This window comes from Felis catus, chromosome D2 (genome assembly GCF_018350175.1).
Source record: "Felis catus isolate Fca126 chromosome D2, F.catus_Fca126_mat1.0, whole genome shotgun sequence".
Lineage (NCBI taxonomy): Eukaryota > Metazoa > Chordata > Mammalia > Carnivora > Felidae > Felis > Felis catus.
This window is the reverse complement of record NC_058378.1, coordinates 57,835,102-57,853,051: the sequence shown is the minus strand read 5'-3', so window position 1 is coordinate 57,853,051 and position 17,950 is coordinate 57,835,102. Positions and strand designations below refer to the sequence as shown.

Here is a 17,950-nt window from a genome sequence, read left to right as displayed (position 1 = left end):
TGTGGTAAAGCCAGAGTTAAACTCAGTATTTTGTTTCCCAAGTTCATGTTCTTCCCATTTACATCACACTGATTCAGACATCTAGGAAGAGGAACACTGGATAGGAACTTTGGGAATAGGGATTAAGAAATACACAAGGATAGTAATTTGGGGATGAGAGGGCAGGTGGTGAGCATGAAAGAGTTAAGTTGTTGAGGAAAACAGGGAGTAGCGTAGGCAGTGTGAGAATCTGATTATTTGACAAGTAATATGTTATGCAAAACCAGGTTATATAAATGTGGATTTGATTGCACACGAGATCTTCTTTCAATTGTCCGATGGTTGGACAATTTCTCAATATTTCATATACTTAGTACATTGGAAAGTTGCCACCTAAAATAAACATATTACTATCTTGGCTAATGATTTCATGAGGGATAGCTACTGAAATTGTCAGCATTTGGAGAGGTTCTAATTATAATATCCTACTCCAAATTCGTAGTCAAACCACAGCAGAGATTAAACCATAGGGGAAAAACATTTTGACTTGTCAGCCAAAATATATAGTTACTAGACAAAAATATTGTCTTCACTGTTTATTTAATACTAGACATTGGGCTGTACAATAATGCTGGGTTCAGCTGTATGGAATTTCCAATATCCATCATTTTAACAGAGGAATAAAAAATAATAACAATGATCTACTGACATTACTAAATCTTTATGATGTGCTGACTGCTTACCATTGATTATCTCATTTAATTTTTCAAGCAAGCTATGCGATACTATTTCCTCTTTTTAGAGATGAGGCTAAGAAGTGTTGAGTTGTCCATAGGCATATAGGTCAGAATGTAACAGATATTTGAACCAAGATCTCTGACTGTAAATGCCCGACCTTTCAGTAGGCTGAGTTGGTTTCGTATGGAGAACTATCAAAATGAAGACACTTGTAGTAATAATTACCTGTCTGTGGTATTCATCTGATATGGAATGTGTTACATTTTAGTTAAGCCATGCAAAAATGAGTATCTTGCCTCTTTCTTCAAGTTTAGAATAACTTTATTCCAAGGGCAATCCAGTGTGGCTTTCCCTTTTTTTCTTTGCCTTGTAAATTCCTTCTGTAGACATTTCTCCTTTTGTTGCTTCAATATTCTTTTGGAAAATAGAGATGATGTTTGAAAAGTGTATCAATAAAAAAGGATTTCTTTCTTTATATTTGTTTCTTTTTTTAATAAACTACTGTAGTAGTTATGTTCTACTAGCTGAGAAGGATGTAACATCTTCCTGACCCTGGGTAATGTGACTGCAAATTTCTTTGGCTTTCAGCCTCACAATGATGCTGTCTTCTATGCTTTCTTTCCTTTCCTTTCCTTTCCTTTCCTTTCCTTTCCTTTCCTTTCCTTTCCTTTCCTTTCCTTTCCTCTTTTCTTTTCTTTTCTTTTCTTTTCTTTTCTTTTCTTTTTAACTGATCATATCATGAATCCACAAATTTAGCTGCTTTTCCATTTTTTCCATAGCTTTGCCACATACAATAGATATTATTTTAGCTCTGTTTGGAGTGGGTCCCTTTTCTGGAGGCACTCTGTTATTGATTCACTATCACTGAACTCAAGGCCAGCAGCACCAGAACTCATGCCTGAAGGAAGCTCATCTACTATACCTATTTCCTCTGAAAGGCACATCACAGAGTTCTTGCACTTCGGAACACTAAAGAGCACTTAAGCACTATGCTTGGGAGCCATCTTAAATGGCAAAATCATCAATAAAAGGCACAATAATGTGAAAATGTAGCATAAAATAGGCTAGGAAAAGTACACTTGCTTACAGTTTAAAAGCTGATCATCTTGTTTGGCCTCCATTGGGAACATGGGAGTCGGACATCCATTTTTTTTGTGGTTTTGCACTTGTTTGCAAATGACCACAAGAGCAACATGAGTATCGACTTTAGGGATACAAATACATTTTTTAGCAAGTGGACAGATTTGTACATACAGAATTGGCAAAAATAAGAGTCAGTTGTAATTGGATTTATTAAAAGTCACAGACATCGCTACATTCAATTTTTAGGACTTTTAAAATGTTTGAATGAATTAAGAAGAGCAGGTAACATCATAAAAGTTACCACATACTGTATTACTGTCTATTTCTCAGAGTAGACTTATAAAGGAAAACTTTGAATTTATTATCAGGTTACTATTAGAAGCCAAAGTAAATAAAATGATTATTTTCAAATCACAGAACAAGTCAGTGGTTAGTCAAAGTGCAACTTTGGTAAAATAGCACCGGATTGCCAGGTTATTTTTGCCACTTTTGTTGGTACTACCCTACACCTCTTTTTTGTTTGTCTTTTGAGGGCCTGCTGATGGAAGATGACTTCTTTGAGACTGTATAGCGTCTCCTTTATCTTTTACACCTGCTCAGAGGTACATGTTTATTTAACAAATACTTACCGAATGCTTTAGCAATATTTTCAATTTTTAACATTCATGTAATAGGTATGATGTAGTGGTTACAACCTGAGGCTTTTAAGCCTGGTTCAAAGGCTGGCTCTACCTTTTACTAGCTGTGTAGATTGGAGCATGATATTTATTGTCCCTAAATCTATTTCTCTTTTTTAAAATTTTTTTTAATGTTTATTTATTTTTGAAGGAGAGACAGTGTGGGGGCAGGGGGGTGGCAGAGAGGGAGGGAGACACAGAATCCTAAGCAGGCTCCAGGCTCTGAGCTGTCAGCACAGAGCCCGACGTGGGGCCTGAACCCATGAACCGGAAGATCATGGCCTGAGCCGAAGTCGGTCGCTCAACCGACTGAGCCACCCAGGCGCCCCATGTTTCTCTTTTTATAAAATTGGTGAAATAATAATATATTGTTTCATATATGCTGTAAATATTTGAAATATACATTCACAAATATGAAAATTTAAGAAACCTGCATTTCACATATATTATAAATAATTAATATATCATTTATATAGATAAAATAATTATTGTGTTGTGAGAATTAAATGAGATAATTTGTATAAAATTATAGCACAACAGCATGAGGAATATGGTCAGTGATACTGTAGTAGTGATGTATGGGGACAGATGGTAGCTTCACTTGTGAAAATAACATAATGTATAAACTTGTTGAATTACTTACTTTGTACACCTGAAACTACTGTAACATTGTGTGTCAACTGTACTAAAATTTTTTTTTAAATACCTACCACAATGCTAGGTACATATAAGCATTTTATGAAACATGTATTATTACAAAGAGCCTATTTTAAATGAGAACACAACAGTTCTCTAAGGCATATGGTATTTATCTCACCTCTGCTATTTATTTTATGTTTTATAATGAAGTCTCAGAGAGGTTAAGTGACTTCCTTCCAGACTCTACCACCTTTAAGTTGGGTTAGCTTTCCCTCCTGTGAATTTACAATGAATCTTCTTCTTACACTGCTAATGTATTAATTATAAGATAATGTAATACGTCATTCAGAATGACACATGGGCAGAGATCATGTTTGTTAGCTTAATTTCATAGAAGACTTCTGGTTACCCAGCTCACTGCCTGGCACAATAGTAAGTCTCCAGTGTATGATTATTGAGTGAATAGATTAATTACCAAGGTCACAATTTTTATGTAGTAAATCAGCCCTCCTATTTCCTATTTCCACTCTTATTTACAAATACTATTGGCATTATAACCATGCTTCTTAGGCACTACACTAGATTGAAAGAGTGAAGACTGTAGAGATACATAAGACACACTTTCTGTTCCAGGAATGTGTGTCTATTACAGGTAGGAGATGGATAGTATAGTAGCTTCTTTTGGCTCCAATAACAAACTACTATAAACGTGGTGGCATAAACAATAGCAATTTATTTCCTCATGGTTCTGGAGGCTAAAAGTTCAAAATCAAGGTGTTGTCAAGGGCCTGCTTCTTTGAAGGCTCTTGAGGAGTCTCTGTTCCTTGCCTCTTGGAGCTTCTGGTAGTTCCAGACATTGCTTGGCTTGTGGCTCCATCACTTCAATCTCTGCCTGTGGTCACATTGCCTCCTTCTTTTCTATCTGTTCTCTGTGTATCTCTTATAAGGACACTTGACATTGGTGTTAGGGCCCTCACAGATACTCCAAGAGGATCTCATCTTTGTTCTTTAATTCAATCTGCAAAGACCCTTTTAAAAAAATAAAGTGACATTCGTAAGTTCCATGGATTTGACATGATGGATATTTTGAGGGACCATTTTTTAGCCTACTACAGACAGTAATCACTGTCAACTCCATTTTTATGAAAGTACAAACAGTTGCTTACTTCAAGTGTGAGGAATGATTATGTTGCCAACCATAAACGGAGGGATGGCAGTATCTACAAAACACAGCTTAGCCATGCTTAAGGATTGTCTTTTTAAAGTATATTAAGTTCTGAATATCTTTCTAGCCACCGATGCTAAGTTCTTACTGAGAAATTTAATATGCATTCATCCCTCCCTGCCCCCCAACCCCCATCATAGAAAATAATGGAATACAGAGTCTATATTTTAAATTACTTGGCTACAACTCCCTCACCCTATCTCCATCATTTCCAGTCATGTGGCTTTGGGTAAGTCTTGCCTGTAAAATAAGAATTAAAATAGTACTACCACATTGGGTTATTTTAAGGATTAAATGAATTAATACACAAAAGGCATTTAGAACAGTGCCTTACACATAGTAAGTCTTTAATTAGTTGATGTATATTAACTACTCTTAACTATTGTTGTACTTGGCTTTATTGGGGATACAGGAGAAATATAAGACATGGTTCCTTTCCTTGAGGGGAATATAGAAATTTCATTTAGGGAATATCTGGAAAATATAGGACTAACATAGTTGAGTTCTGGGTGAGGGATGAGAGACCAAAATCATGAAGTCTGTTTCAGAGGTTGTTATGGTAAATCATATGTGAAATAAGGGCGCCTGAAATGGAGCTGTAGAACAGAGTAGAAAGGTTGGGTAAGTAAAGAATTTTAAAGAACAGTGGACCAAGTCTTGGAAACTACTCTACTATGTTATGGGAGAAAAAGTCTTTTTCTTAGTTCCACTGTCTTTCTAAAACCAGTATTGATTATCCTTGATAAGATTCCTTCCAGAGCTCAAGTTTTCTGAATCTGAACTCTTCTGAATTTTGAGGAAATCTAATAGGTCCAATAATTTGTTCAGGTGAACTGAGTGCTAGAAGCCTAACCTAGTTCCAGCCTGTATGTTGTCTGAATTATTCTCTGCTGAATAATCTTTCCTTATCCTCACTCACTTCTACTCTTATAGCTCTTGAAACACATGGACTTGGTGACTCTATATGAGAGAAAACTTCCCAAAAAATTACATCTGCTTACATTTTTCTTTGAATACTTACTCTCCTTCTAGTTCATTCCTCTGATAGAAATACAGACAAATAGCCAGGAAAAAGAAGGGCAAAGGTCTTGAAAAAAGCGATGGCTGTTGTTTCTCTTCTTTGAATGATTAGTGTGATCTCACAGTAGATTTTTAGTTTGTAAGTATGCAGCTGAGTACAACTGATTCAGCCAGATATAGCAACATTATAATCTCAGCATCTCTTGCAGTTTCTCTATTAAATTTAATAAAATTGCATGAAAGGCAGTCACCCAAACACAAGTGAAAATTTTAAATAATTATTTAATTATTTTATAATTACTATAATTCAGCTTTAATGTAGCTGTTATTCATTCAAAGAAGATAAATCTAGCATTTCATCTGCTCTATTGAATACCAGAATAACAAAACTGATAACGTTAAGCTTTCCCACTACTAAAGGTTTGATGTTATCTTTATTTAGCATCAGTTCCCTGCTTCCAAAATAGTACATCTATAGTCATCTTCAGTTAGTGCTTTTAGCTGGAGAGAGTAAAAGTTACCAAAGCAGTAAGGTTTTCAGTTACTTTATAATGAATATATTGGGCCCAGAGTTGAATTATCATGCCTAACATGTAACTCAGAATTTTCCATGATCTCTTTCTTTGATCACCAGGTAATTATTTTCTCTATAAAGTTGCAGTCTTTATTTTTTCTTTTCTTTTCTTTTAGAGAGAGAGAGAGTGGGGGAGAAGGGCAGAGAGAGAGAGAGAGAGAGAGAGAGAGAGAGAGAGAGAATGCCAAGCAGGCTCCATGCTCAACTCAGAGCCTGATGCTGGGCTCCATCCCAAGACCCTGGGACTATGACCTGAGCAGAAACCAAGAGTCAGATGCTCAGCAGACTGAGCCACCCAGGCACCAACCCGCCCCCCCTCCCCAATCCAATGCAGGCTTTTAAAATCCCACGTTAAGATACAGGTTTCCCCTGCTGTCTGAAAGTGTCTTTTAAGCTACTGTGCTTTTATGAAAGACCTACATTAATACCTGCTTTTGCAAACCTAAAAAAGGGGATTTTCCCTTTTACAAAATGGTAATCATTTCTTCACTTTATGCCATTCTGACTTACAAAAGGTTTCACAGGAATGCCAGACTTTCAGCTAGCAGGAGGAACCTGTATTTTATTTAGCATTACAGATTATTCTCTTTACTCACTCAAGCTCCCCTATATTTTGAACTTCTCTTTTGTTACTGTGTATGTGTGTGGTGGGGTTGGTAGTGGGGATATGGTGCATGATAAGGATGAGTATAGTTTTTTTTTATTAAATGAATTATTTTGCTTTTGCCCATTTTGCTAATTATAGGCAATTTTCAGAATACAGACAGGTAGAAAAAAGGCAATTTGCAAAATACAGACAAATTTAAAACATTACCCAAATATACTTTTGGAAAATTCCAACGACAAAAATGAGCATATTAGCCAAGTGAAAAAATGCTGTATTCTTGTTCTTATAAGTTGTTCATGTTTACTAAAGCAAATTTGGGATTTACCTTTTGATACCACTAAGATGTGATCATCAAAACCATCTAGTTCAGAAGTAATATATTTACATCGCAGGTGCTGTTTTATGTTTTGTGGACTTGGGTATTTTACTTTGGAGACAGCACTTTATTAGATGTGAGAAGTTACCTTCAGAGACAAAGATGTTTGTGGGCAGGAAATTCTTTGAGTATTCTTAGATAGCAATATATTGGAGGGATATTTTGAAATTAGTGTATCAGCTTAGCACTTTTACTTGGTTAACAGCTTTTTATGAAAGATTTTTCTTTCTTTGTGGCAAAGTTGTGACTTGTAGTTCACCTAGACAGAAGATGGCTTATTTATTCAGGTAATTTTGACATACTGGCAATCATGCTTATATAGCTCAAACAGAAAATTGCAAACACTGTCATTTTTTTGTTACTACTTTGTTAAGAGTTTTCTTGGTAAGGGTTACCACAACTGCTGATTGATGGAAGGTACAATTAACCTTAAATTTATAGTTCATTAGTGTAGTTTATTATTCTCACTTGATTTGTACATATCATTGCAAAATTATATTCTACAGTGGAAGCCTCTGCAGTTCTTGTAAGAAAAAAACATTCACAGAATTTTTTGGGTTGCTTAGTAAAATCTAGAAGAATACACACACAGTTCAACATGATGATGTTACTATTACATGACTCAGGAATCCAAATATATAATTTATCATCTTAACAAAAGATCATGTAGGGGTGCCTGGGTGGCTTAGTTGGCTAAGTGTCCGACTTTGGCACAGGTCGTGATCTCCCAGTTCATGAGTTCAAGCCCCATGTTGGGCTCTGTGCTGACAGCTCAGAGCCTGGAGCGTGCTTCAGATTCTGTGTCTCCCTCTATCTCTGCTCCTGCCCCACTCACGCTCTGTCTCTGTCTCTGTCTCTGTCTCCCTCTCTCTTTCTCTTCCTCTCTCAAAAAATAAGCATTAAAAATATATATATATATAAATCTTGGGTGCCTGGGTAGCTCAGTTGGCTGGGTGTCCAACTTCGGCTCAGGTCATAATCTTGTGGTTCACGAGTTTGAGCCCCCTTGGGCTCTGTGCTGACAACTCAGAATCTGGAGCCTGCTAAGGACTCTATGTCTCTCTCTCTCTCTCTCTCTCTCTCTCTCTGCCGCCCCCCCCCCCCATACTCTCTCTTTCTCTCTCTCTCTCTCTCTCTCTCTCTCAAAAATAAATAAATGTTAAAAAGTAAAAAAAATCATCTTTATCAAAAGTGTTTTTAATCTGTAAATAAGGAACATGCCCATATGGAGTTGTCCCCCAAAATATATATCTTATAAATACATTGAGAGATAACTGCATCAAATGAAACTACATTTCTAGGAACTAAAATGCTTTCTGCTATGTTGATAGGGGTATGACTTGATATAAAAATAACACTAGGATTATTGTCTTCCTTCTGGTGACAATCTTAAGCTTTTTAGGATGGGAGTTGTTAGGGAGTTGAGCTAAGTGAGAGAGGAGAGGAAGAAGGAAAGACAGTAGCAAAGTTGCTTTATTTATTGCATAAATGATGATGCAATGCCAAATAAACAGCCCAATGGGGCAGAATAGACATCTCAAAGAACAATCCATCTGTGTGTGTTACTTATGTATGATAAGGTGGCACCATAAATCAGTGGACCTATATGTGAACGGTAAGTCCATGAAGTTAATAGAAGAAAATAGAAGTGAATATATGTGTGATCCAAGGGCTCAATAAGTGACTTCTTGACAAAATTTTAAGGCACAAACCATAAGGCAAACAGTGGTAAATTAAAATTAAGGGTTTTTAATGCAATGAAACCTCCAGGGCCAAAGTTAAAGGCAGATGACAGAATAAGAGAATATATAGGTGATGTGTATAACCAATAAGAGATTAATATCTTGGTTATATATGAAGCTCCTGGAATCAACAAGAAAAGAAAAATAAGTGAAGGATAGGAACAGAAAATTTATTTTGGGGAAAACCCTAAAATCTAGGGAACCTGTGCTCAAAATCATTAATAATTTTGAAGATACACATTGTAAAAGCAATGGGATACTACCTTCTACCTGTTAGACCAGCAAAGTTAGAAAGTTTGATAAAGCCAAGTGTTGACAAGCACAAGGGATATGGGGACCCTCATGTACTACTGGTGAGATTATAGGCTAGTACAGACATTCTGCAGAACAAATAAAGAGTATCCTTACTCTCTGACTTTGAAATTCCACTCATGTTTTTTTACTCCAAGGAAATTCTCATGTGGGTTTATAAAGGGACATGTACAGGGTATTTGTTGAGTTTTACTTGTGGTGAGGGAGTTAGGGCAGTCTGGGTGTTCATTACTGGGAGAATGCATAGATAAAATGTGGTGATTACACAACAAGTATTATGCAACAATTAACAACCAGTTTGTTGTTATACATAGCAACATGGATGGATCATAAAAGCATTGCAAAAGAAAACAGCAATAAATAGTACAATACCATTTATATGAATTAAAAATACAAATGTTCACAAAATAATGTACATTTATAAAAGCACATGCAAAGAAAAATATGTTACACACATTTAAGTCATTGTCTGTCTTAAGGATAGGAGGACTTGAATGTGGTATGAGTATAGAGAGAAATAAAAAAATAAATGCAATAAGAGAAGGGCTTTGCAAAAATTGACAATGATGATATGTCAAGAACTGAGTATAATTATTTCTACCCTCTGCACCTGAGATGGCAAGCAAAACAACACAAAACAATGTTAGGACAATAACAGAAATTAAATAATAACAGATATTAAAAATAAAAATTATAATTCCTCTTCAGATTCACATTGTTTGAAAGAATGAAATTTGTTGTTGATGTTATTGTTGTTGTTACATTTATATTATATAATGAGTGAAATACGTTTCATTTATATTATATAATTTCATTATATTATATAATTATAATATGTTATAATTATATTATATAATTTCATTATATTATATAATGAGTGAAATAAATTGAAAAAATACAACTAATTATTTCTCAGTAACCCTGTGTTCCTTAGTTGTTATCTCCAAGGTTTAAACTGCTTTGAATCAGGGAAGTAAATATAGCTTCCATTTTGGTGGCTCTGTGCACCATATCACAAATGATTGTAATTTAATTAGAGACATCTATATAAAATACAAATTTGATTACTCCCATGGTCAAATTCTTTATTGGCTCCATTTAAGCTTTTCTGGGAGGGGAAAATGACTTTTAAAAATGTAACATACACATACTTTGGTTCCTGACTACATCTTTTTGCTTCATCTCTCTCTTCAAGCACCCTGAGCTCCATGCTATAAGAAGCTTCTTTTCTTTCACAAATGTGACATGTTGTTTGATCACCATTTGCCTTTATACATTCTGATCCTGAAATAATCCTCTTTCACTCAAGAAATTTGCAAGGTGGTTTCAGATACTTGGGGCAATTAAAAAGTCTGTTTTAGGCCAGTTTTTTGTGTTAAGCACTGCCCTGGTTCAAGGGATGTAAAGATAAGAGAAAAGGATGCATTACTTAAGTTAATGTGCTTTTTAGTATCAACGCACTTGATTGAACAGAGTTGCCAAATCATTAATTTTCCACTAATTTAACTTTATCCTTGCCTTCATTGAGCTAGAGAAGTGTCTGTAATTATAAAATGTTAGAGTTGCAAGGGGCCTCTAAGGTCAGACTAGTGCAAATTCTTGGATCAATGGTTAGGAACTAAAGACAGTATGGAGATGTGAATGGCTTAATGCCATAATACATTTTGTCTTCAATCAAGGATAACTTCTAGAACCCTCATCATGCTGCTTTTTAGTTAACCTCAAGGAAGGACCAACATGAACACTTACCTACCTAGAAAGACAAAACCAGACACATAAAGAAGAGAAGGTTAAAGTACAGACTTGTTCATTTGCCACCTTGAGACTTCTTGTGGCATTTTTCTTTTCCTGTAGAATAAGGGGAGTCTGGGCAAAAATAGTTGTTATTGGGCCTCAGACAAGTGCAACTACTAACTATCTGAAGTAGGAATGAGCAGTGGACATTTCCTTTCTAATGCTGAAGAGCAAATGGAAAAAGGAAAGGTTCATATAAAAAGCCTTGGTTTGTTAAGACTTGGCTTATGTAAACTTGGCTTTACGTAGTTTTCTGTCAGCCAAGATAAATTTTTCCTGGTGAATAAACATATACATTATGTTCAGCCTTGAGTAGTTAGTTTGTTATGTGACAAATGAGAAGACCCAATAGGAATCTCATTGGGAAGTCATATTACCCCCACCCCCTTTTTATTGTAGATAGCCACTTAATTATCTGGTAATATAAAGTGACTTTGATTTATGTAAACATGTACTTTCATAAGAGTCTCTATAATAGATGGTCCCTGACTTAGGATGGCTTGACTTATAATTTTTCGACTTTACCATGGTGTGAGAGTGATATACATTCAGTTGAAACTGTACTTTGTTTTTTAAATTTTGATGTCTTCCTGGGCTAGCAATATATAGTATGATACTGTCTACTGATGCTTGGCGGCAGCAGCAATGAGCCACAGCTCCTGGTCAGGCATGGGATCTGGGTGGGGTGGGGGGCAGCTGCAGGGGGTGGAGGCTAACAATCCATATACTTATAACCATTCTGCACCTATACAACCATGCTGTTTTTCACTTTGAGTATTCAATAAATTACATCAAGTATTCAATACTTTATTATAAAATAGGTTTCAGGTTAGATGATTTTGCCCGACTATAAAGTATTGTAAGTGTTCTGAAGACATTTAAGGTCAGCTAGGCTAAGCTAGGGTATTTGGCAGGTTAGGTGTAAATGATTTTTTGACTTAGGATATTTTTGACTTATGATGGGTTTATTGGGACATAACACCATTGTAAGTCAAGGAAGATGTGTAGTAACTTTACAGAAGTCAGGGAATGTTGATGATCAGAAACCCAAATAACATAGCTATGGGGATCCAGACAGTGCTGATTACCCAAAAGGAAAACTATGCATATGCTTAGGGTGCTAACAAAAAAAAGGTTCGCCAGAAAAATATCTTTTTTAAAAAGGCATAAAAGTGGCCACAAAGGAGAAAATTAGAAATTCGTTGGGCTTCCTTATACTTTTTTTCCTTTACAGGTTAATAATTGTTTTTATTTTTAATTACATGGTGAGAGATATGTAGGACTAAGTTTTCAGTCCTATAAAGATTTTAGTCAGTCCTTGATCTAAAAAATTCATTATTTAATCCAGGAATAAATGAGTCATGTGAATGATAGACTTGTTTCCAGTACTCTCTAAGGCCTAAGCATTTCAATCTTGAGTGGATCAGATACTCCCTCTCCTCTTGCTTCTAGCCCCTGGTCAGTTTGGAAAGACACCCACCATAATTGGGTCATTTCTGAACTCTCCCAAGTTAAAATCTTACAAGGCATCTATCCGTAACAAGTGGCAGTTTGGGGTCACTAGTGGTTACTCAACTGAATCATCATCCAAATATTTTACTTTACTTGCTTTACCAGTTCATTACTGAAATTATTTTTTTTTTTCCAAACTTAGCTTAGAGTCTGTCTGAAGCTTGACCACATGTGAAGTTTGACATTTTAAAGGTCAGCTGGTTTGAGTTATTTGTATGTAAGTCAACAGATTTGTTTTTTCTTTTAAACAGGGAAATGTCTATTGTTTTTCCACTTGAAAAACTAAATAAAACACACAAATATCTCATGAACTCTCCTCAGACTTTCCCAGAAAGAGCCTGTATTTGTGTTGAGACAAAACATAGGGAAGTTTCAAATTTAGATGGTTTGGAGACAGTTCACATTTCAGTAGCTCAAGGCTTAGATAAGGGAAAACCTGTAGAAGGAAGCCTTCCACTAGCTTTAAGTGGAGAGAAGAAAATATGACCTCCTCATGTGTGTGTTGTATTCATATCATCTTTTGAGCTTATTGGAAACTGAAGCTTAAAACGCAGAAGAAAACATTTTGGAGTCTTTTACCTTCTCCTGACTGCTCTCTCTTCTAAAGCATGGCTCATATGGCAGAGATAATCTTAGAATGTAAACCAGATCATACACTCCCTTTCATAAAACCCTAACTTTTTTTTCATAGCCCAGAAGATCCATGATCTGCATGATCTGAACTCCAGCCTCGAAGGAGGTCTACACGTAACCCCAATAGAAAATTTAAGGTAGAAGATGATTTCAATTTGTAAAACGTTTATGGGTAACAGAGTAATGTCAAGATTAGGTTTAATGACTGTTCATAAAATAGGCACTATCAGAAAGTAAAATATACCAAGACCAGTGAGATAGAGAGAGGCAGTATAAAAATCTATTGTTTGTCCACATGCAAACAAAGCCTCCTCTCTGCTCTTCTAAAGATTAGTCCCTTGTCATTAGTGACTGAGATCAAAACATCGCTCTACTTTAAGTGACTGAAATCAAACCTGTATCAGCAAGTTAGAAAGAAAAAAAAAGTCAACTGAGTTGGAGTGGGGAGGGTTAGGGAGGAAGTAGATTGAGGGAGCCTTACCATTGGTTGGTAGAATAACTGTAATTTAAAAAAGCACCACCATTTAACAGCCTCCTTTTTTTGTCACCTTGGTAGCTTTCATATTGCTACCTCTGAAGTCTTCATTGTAATATTAACAGCTATAATTCAGTGTATTACTGGCATCTTTAAAAAATGTGGCACTTTGGTAGAATATGCTCGGGGAAGGAACTACTTCTTCTTCCACCTTACTTTAGTCTGATTCCTTTCTGTTTCTCTACCTCATCTCTTTTTTTCAGTTACATAAATTGCCAAGCTGTTTGTTACTGGCCCCAGGACCTCCACTCTAGCTATTCCTTCCATCTGGAAGCCCCTCTTCCCTCTATTTGCCTGGCCAACTTTTGCTAATCCTTTAGAACTCAGTGTAACTCAGTGCTCATCAACAAGGACTTTCCATGAGTGATTGAATGAATGAGAGATATAAAGAGGAACAGTGCAGAAGAGTAGCCCTCAAGGACATGTAATACTGCTAGGGTGATACATTCTGAATACATGAAAAGTTCATGATACAAGACAAGGATAAGTTAAGAGAGTTGAGTGCTTAGAAGGAACAGTGTCTATTTTTAACTAAGGTTTTGTTATAGACTTTACACAGTAGGGTAGGTTTTGAAGAGAACTTGAAGAATGGTGATATCTGTGTAGATGTAGAGGAGGGGCACTAGAAAATGGAAGAATCTTCTTGTTTTTTTTATTTTTTATTTTTTAGTGTTTATTTATTTTTGAGAGAGACAGAGACAAAGTGTGAGCGGCGGAGGGGCAGAGAGAAAGGGAGACAGAATCCAGAACAGGCTCCAGGCTCTGAGCAAGCTGTCAGCCCAGCAGAATTTCTTGTTTGGAAGAAGTAAATATGGGAGACCGATTGGGGAAGGGAAACCTTGAATTTTATAGGTAGAAGAAACCTGATACTCATATTCAGCTGACTTCAACTGAATACCTACCATGTGTCAAGCATGTTAATTTTGCTTTTACTTAATTTTTATTTACCCCAACTATATGAAAAAAATATTACTTATCTTTATATTATAGGTAAGGAAACAGATTCATAGAGGTTAAATAACTTGCCCTCGATCACCTGATTAGCAAGCAGCAAAAACTGGTATTTTAGCCCCTTACCTCCTGACTCAGAGTCTAGTACTCTTTTCTACTTTCCTGTGCAATTTCTTACAAACAGTCCCAAAATAAGAATGTTTGGTGGAAATAGGTTTCAGAGGACCTGAATGTGAAATCTGAACTTCGTTTTTTAGCCAACAGTGCCTATTAAAGATAGCGTGATAAGGGGAATTACATGATGAAAATAGTATTTATGAATCATTATTTTATATTTATATATAAATTTATATACAATTATTTAGATAAAATTTATATATAAATTTATAAAGATTATTCTGGTGGTCGTGCGGAGGATAGGTGAGAAGTAGGAGAGTCCGTTGACAGAGAGACTAATCCACATCATTACCAAAACAATAATTGAGGGCTGTGTCCTTGGTTGGGCACTGGGGTGATGAAAAACTTTTGCGTGGATTGAGCTATGCAGGTGCTCCTCATTTAATAATAGATATGCTCTTCTTAGGTTGTGTGAACATTCACCTGTGTTTCCCATTGACTTACATTATAATGTAAAATATTTTATCTCCATCTGGCATTGAGGCTAGATAATAGAGCCTGCTGTTCCTAATGAGTGTTCTTTACTAGGTCATTAACTTTATTTTGACCTTTGGTTCCTAGTCTATAAAGGCATTTCTTAAGCCTTTTTCCAGCCTGCACAGTCCATGGTTCTGTGACTAATCCTTAATTGGAAACTGCCATCATTGCTGTTCTCCATCTAAAGAAACATTTTAACACATCTTTTTTGAAACTCCTTATGTTTCCTGTTAAGTTATGGAATGCCTCTACTCGGCAAAAGTCTAGAAGGGTCATTTATACCCATACTTCAGTATTTCTTGATGTTTCTATATATTTAGTCATTCGTGTTGCTGGTACATAGAAAACAAGTAAAACACAAACTGGCCCAAGAGTGAATATGCAGGTGAATAAGATGAAAGGCGGAGACACAATTTAATACACAAATGCATTCTCAGTGCTGAAAACAAACCAGCAAAGAAAAGAGGCTGGAAGAAAACATTCTAAAATGTTAATAGTAGATATGTGCAGATGTGGGAATTGTGGTTTATTTATGTGTATTTATATACCTCTTTGTCTTTGCTTTTTGCATCATCTAAATTATCTACAGTTAGCATATTTAACTTTTATAATCATCAAAAAATTATAAAAGTATCTTGTTATTTATGCATATCCAAAAGGGCTTTAACATGATGGAAGTTTAGTAAGTCTGTCTTGATTGTTTATTGACTGATCTTTATCTTTTCTTTTTTTTTTTTTAACGTTTATTTATTTTTGGGACAGAGAGAGACAGAGCATGAACGGGGGAGGGGCAGAGAGAGAGAGGGAGACACAGAATCGGAAACAGGCTCCAGGCTCCGAGCCATCAGCCCAGAGCCCGACGCGGGTTTCGAACTCACGGACCGCGAGATCGTGACCTGGCTGAAGTCGGACGCTTAACCGACTGCGCCACCCAGGCGCCCCTATTGACTGATCTTTAATGCAAGTAGTGAAGATTGTGTGCTGTAGAGAAATCTTATGTTTTGTTGCTCCTGAGGATTCTTAAAGTGACTCCCAATACTCTACAGCTGGGACCAAGGTGAATTAGGTTCCCAACTCAACAAACATTCACAATGTACTCTGTAACAGAGAGGGGATCTATAAAAAATGGACAAGATTTCCAGGAGCTAACTCTATTAGGGATAATGAGAAATGTACATAGCTAACTATAATTCAAAGAAGATGAATTCATGCTGTATTACAGGTACAAACAGAGCTGTGGGACCACAGATGAGGGAGAGATTAGTTTTGCCCTAGGGTAGTAGAGGGATACATTTTTAAATCTGTTTTCCAATTATATAGTAACTAGTATCTTCCACAGTTAATCATTTTCAACCCACCTACATAATTTTCCCCTTATCTGCATACCAGTTTTATAGTTGATTCATCTTTTTAACTTAAATAATTCAAATAAATGAATTAAGAAAGTAAACTTTATCTTGCTACTATAAATGGAAAACTAGTTCTCTTGCCATAAAAAGACAGTAACTAAAAATAAAGACAGTATAAACAAAATAGGGTTATTAAATTCTATGTAGGTAGTGTTGCCTGTTCCTTGGCACTGAAACCAAGTCCTTAAAAAAAAAAAAAAACCTTAACAAGTGTTGGAGACATGCTAATGACACTATAGCATGGCACTGGGACTTCTTAATAAATCAGAAAATCAGAAAAAGAATTATTGAAAATGGAATGGCTTTCTCACCCTGTGATTCAATGCTATTTAATGACTTCTCTTAACCACTCATGATACCAGTCTCACTTCTTTGGAAATACTTTGCTGATTCAACAGTCCAGATTTTAGGTCTGATAGATTTGATCTGAGTAGAAAAGAAGCAGATTTCATGGAAGAATTGGTGTCTGGGACTTTTGGCTGGTAGAATCTGAGGCAAGGATAGTCCCGTGAAAAAACTGTGCACAGAAACATACTGGTTTCTATGGTGACAGTAGAACGAGAAGGAGGAAGACTGGCTTCTATTTTACAGTTCTGTTTTTCTGCCCCAGAACTCATTTAGGCTCTAGAGGTAAGGATGAGCTGGATGGTAGTTTTCTTGTGTTTCTAAGGACTTCTTAGTTGTCTCCATCTACAGGAGGGCCTCCACCCCCTATCCTCTGTGAGTGGGCTTTAGGCTATGAATGCTTCTGCAGGATGTGAATAATTGGTGTTTTTTGAATGCAGATGGCATTTATATACTGAAAATGGTCTTCACTAGTAGGGTTTGGGGGAGTTTATCAGCTTCAGAAATACAGCCTTTCAAATGTAGATCATTGAACACATTAGTATCATTTAACAAAACATCTTGGGCACCAACAGTGCTTTGATACTTTGAAATCCAAGATAAATGCTGTCAGTCAAGACAAAGTGATATTTCTTTATGGGCTAGACCTTTGAAGAGATACGGGTGTTGGACTTGGCAACATATCAGCAGCCACTGGGACTCCTTTCCCACTGACTGTTTTTTCAGAGATAATTTTGACAAGAGACTGGAGAGAGTCCCTCTTAGTTCTCTGGGGAGTGTGAAATTACTAGATTTAAAAGATTTATCTTGTTTGCCTCAGAAGAGCTCAACCTTAAACTTGGTATGAATTGTGATTTGTAGCAGAATGCAAAGCAGTTATGAAACCACTCCCTTCGAAAGTGTGAATTCACATCTCATACTAATGTTCAGAAAGCATGATCAATACCCTAGTCGTCATCCTCTCAGAATAAGAGTCATAAATATATTGGCTGCCATATTTTTAGTGCCTTTTCTGTTTGCTGTATGCCAGACACTGTATTTTTCCCTTCATACACATTATCTTCAGTCTTCACATCAACTCTGTAAAGTAGATATTTTAGTCACTTTGCCATGGAGAACTTGAGGTTCTCATAGGTCACATAGCT

General features: G+C 36.2%; 1 protein-coding gene and 1 long non-coding RNA gene across 7 annotated transcripts in view; one reads left to right on the top strand and one right to left on the bottom strand.

The window, feature by feature from the left end:
• The window catches only part of HPSE2 (heparanase 2 (inactive)), a 711,059-nt gene that overhangs the window by 219,611 nt on the left and 473,498 nt on the right, over positions 1-17,950 (top strand). The window lies entirely within an intron of this gene.
• On the bottom strand, positions 3,830-16,996 carry LOC109492630. Its single transcript, XR_002146569.2, has 2 exons — positions 16,772-16,996; positions 3,830-4,145 (listed from the first exon to the last, which is right to left on the bottom strand). It is a non-coding gene; the product is annotated as an uncharacterized LOC109492630 (long non-coding RNA).